Source organism: Myotis brandtii, unplaced genomic scaffold (genome assembly GCF_000412655.1).
Source record: "Myotis brandtii unplaced genomic scaffold, ASM41265v1 scaffold26, whole genome shotgun sequence".
In the NCBI taxonomy this organism is placed as follows: Eukaryota; Metazoa; Chordata; class Mammalia; order Chiroptera; family Vespertilionidae; genus Myotis; species Myotis brandtii.
The window spans coordinates 700,876-704,469 of NW_005359880.1; the positions used below are offsets into that span (position 1 = coordinate 700,876).

Consider the following 3,594-nt stretch of genomic DNA (forward strand, 5'->3'; position numbering starts at 1 on the left):
AGCTTGGCTTCCTCCGTCACTGAAGCAAGCAAGCCTCCCTGTTCACATCAGCTGCCTGGCTGCTGGGCGCCATCTTGGTTGGCAGTTAATTTGCATATCTCCCTGATTAGCCAATGGGAAGGGTAGCAGATGTATGGCTAATTACCATGTTTCTCTTTTATTAGATAGGATAATTAATTAATTTTTTCTTTATTGATTAAGGTATTACATATGTGTCCTTATCCCCCCCATTGCCCCCCCACACCCCTCCAGAGAGGTAGGGGGAGAGAGAGAGAGAAACATCAATGATGAGAGAGAATCATTGATCAGCTGCCTCCTACACGCCCCACACTGGGGATTGAGCCACAACCTGGGTACATGCCCCGACCAGGAATCACACCATAATCTTCTGACTCATAGGTCTACGCTCAACCACTGAGCCACACCGACCAGGCTGCACTTTGTATTTTTGAATTTTACTTGAATGCGTTATCAACAGAACCTGTTTTATTTAGACTGCTTCAATGACCTTTGTAATTTGAAACCAAATAAACTCAAATTCTTTTAATAAAGTATTTTAGGAGCAAAGAGAACCTTTATGTTAAAAAATATCTAGAGCATTGCTCTTTATAACAATTAAACATTGGAAAGAACTGAGCAACCCAATAAGTAGGGAATAACAAATTATACTATAGCCATTTAATGGACATAGTATGTACTCATGATGCTGCATAAACAGAAAAGCTGTATATAAGTGGAATTATTGCAATAGGGAAAATATATCAAAAGTTGGGATGGCAGGAAAGAGGTGTGTGTGTGTGTGTGTGTGTGTGTGTGTGTGTGTGTGTGTAAGTGTGTGAGTGTGTGTATTTCATATTCAAAAATTGCATTATATTTTTGAGAAAAGTTTGAGGGCTCTTAAGATCCCTCTATAAAAAATGTTTGATAGAATTACCAACTCTCAGAACTGAAAAAAATTTGGAAATCATTTAATTAAATGTTTATTTCTTCAGGTTCTAAACACTTTTAGTGATGAGGCGCTCTCTGACCTGCAGCATAAAGTAACTGCAAAGTGGCTGCCTACCCTCTGCTCGAATATCTCTGGGGACAGAAGTGCCAACGGCTCTCCTATCTTTACTTATCTAATTACAAAGTTTTCCCATATGTTATGTCTGTAGTTTCTTCCCCTAGTTCTAGTTCTCTCTGTTGGGGTCAAGTCTGTCCCTTTTCTTCCCCCCGCCCCACCCCCCGATATTTCTTTTAATCACAGCAGTAGACAATTGCCCCAACAGTGCAGTCACTCTCATCACAGTCTCTGTTCCTTCTCCGTTGGCAAAGGCTGGGAAAGTCATTCTTGGGGCACCAGTAGGTCTTCTTATCAGATCGACCTTTACCTGTAATGAAAGCACTTCTTTTTAGCCCCTACATTTCTCTGTTCTTTTAGAAAAAAAAATATCTCCTGTGGTAAATTAGAGGGTTCAGAAGTTAAAAAGTAGGAAGAGAGTAATACAAACCCAATAAAAAAAAATGCCTGTTACTCTCACATGATTTCTCTGAAACCAGGTGACTAAGGATCCTCTTAGTCTTCTAGGACATGTTTTAAAGAAAAGCCTAATGTAAGATACTGTAGTCTTTGCTCACACAGGTCAAATAAGGCAGTGAGTGCTACTTGGAGGCTGCTGTAGGATCCTTAGTCATTACTTACTTGAATCTTAGGTGCTCTGATGACTGACTGGTCATTTTTAAAGCATGACTGCATCAGCCTTCAAGAAGTTACTGTATGGGTATCCGGGATCAGAACACATTTGCTAACATATGTGTCAGGTGGTGAGGACTGAAAGTATGTTTTTCCAACCACTGCTAACAGGCACATCCATGCAAATGAAGTCGTCCACCAAGGTCACCTTGTCTTCAGCTGTCCTAGTTTCAGGATTTTACCATATTAAAGGTTCATGTCTGGCAGTAACCAGCTTTCCACTTCTCTTCCTAGTGAGGTGCACATTAGAACCCACAGAAACAGGCCTGACACACAGGCCTGCTCATCTGGGAAAATGATTTCCGTCATTGCCCTCAGCTCCAAACCCTGCACATGGAACATATTTTATAATCTAGCTCCTGATCAAACTGGGTTCTGCTCCAGTTTAATTGACCGAGGCTGCCGTTCGAAGCAGCCTTGGTGGAACCAGTGTGGTCCACAGGATGGAAATCCTAAGTGCAGCAGGGCCTAGGGAGGAAAGAGAGAGCCGCAGGAGGGAAGAAAGGAGCATACGCAGGAGACGACACATAATCTGTAAAGCATTTTCAAAAGTGATGGGCTTGGGGGAAGAGAGGAGAGAAATAAACAAAATGTCCCAATAATTGAATGGCAGAGCTAGAATAGCGAATTTACAGCCAAAAAATGCTCCTACAAAAAGCTCTTCCTGGGTGCACAGACCTGCATGATAACAGTAACTCTCAGGCAACGGCGCTGGCTTGTGCACATGGTCCTGGTGCCTTTGACACAGCGTGGAAAGAGCACAACAGAATGCCCAGGAGGCATCTGGACAACTCATAGCAAACAAAAGGCTGAACACTCCGTCACAGAACCCCATTAAAACAGTTTATCTATTACAAAGTCACATTTTCCATTTGTCTGCTTTATGAAGTCAGCAACGCTGGAGGGTGTCTAGCAGAATCCCTCCTCTAGGATGACAAAAGGGGAGCATGCAGCTCAGAGATGCCCCTTCAGGGAGCAGAGGGAAGGACTGGCCAGAGCCCTCCCACCCATTCGGCAAATACACACACACACACACACACACACACACACACACACACACGGCCAGCTTTGGATCTTAGTTGCTAGGTTGTGCCAATCTTACTCCATCTCGAAATAATGTCCTCTTGAAATACAGGCTCACAGATCTCCCCAACCATGAACTGTTCCCCCAACATGACCAGGATGACATCCTCCCAGCAACAGGATGCCGATCCCTCACGCAACCAAACAATCCACTTGCCACCATTTTTATTTGCTAATTCCTCCCACATGGGTTTAATTCTCTCTTTGAAGAGATAGAAGCCACTTTTGCCTGTCAGATTCTAGGCAGGTACTACGTGGCTGTAAAACCTCCAGAAATGCTCCAGAGGCCACGGTGCCAATCTGTGTGACATTTTTGTCACAGCTCTGAGCTGGTGGGACAACCAGGGGTTTCCCTGGAGTACCAACATGAGTGGTTGCACTGCAGGGGACATCCTGCTGATCCAGGGACAATAGTCTTCCTCTTGCTGGTGCTCTGATGCGTCTCCTCCCATTTTTTCCTTCTCACCATCTTTTTATATGTTGTTTTCTTCATTCTGATCATGGTCCCCACTGTCATCATATTTCAAGGACTTGAACTTGTTCATCTTCATGCTGCTGCTGTCACCATTGCCTCACGGAGTGAATCTATCATTTCATTTTTTTTTCCATTTAAATTCTTTATTGTTGAAAATATTACATATGTCTCCCTCTTCCCCACATTGACCTCTCCCCAGCTGCTCCCCCCCCCCCCCCCCCCCCCCCCCTTTTTTCCCTTTGAGGTTTGACAGTCTGATTGCTGCTTCTCTGTCTCTGGATCTGTCCCTGTTCATCAGTCT

General features: G+C 44.0%; 1 pseudogene; it reads right to left on the reverse strand.

Moving 5' to 3' along the window:
* Window positions 1-2,771: 2,771 nt before the first annotated feature.
* Window positions 2,772-3,449, reverse strand: LOC102244523 (annotated as a pseudogene).
* Window positions 3,450-3,594: the final 145 nt, after the last annotated feature.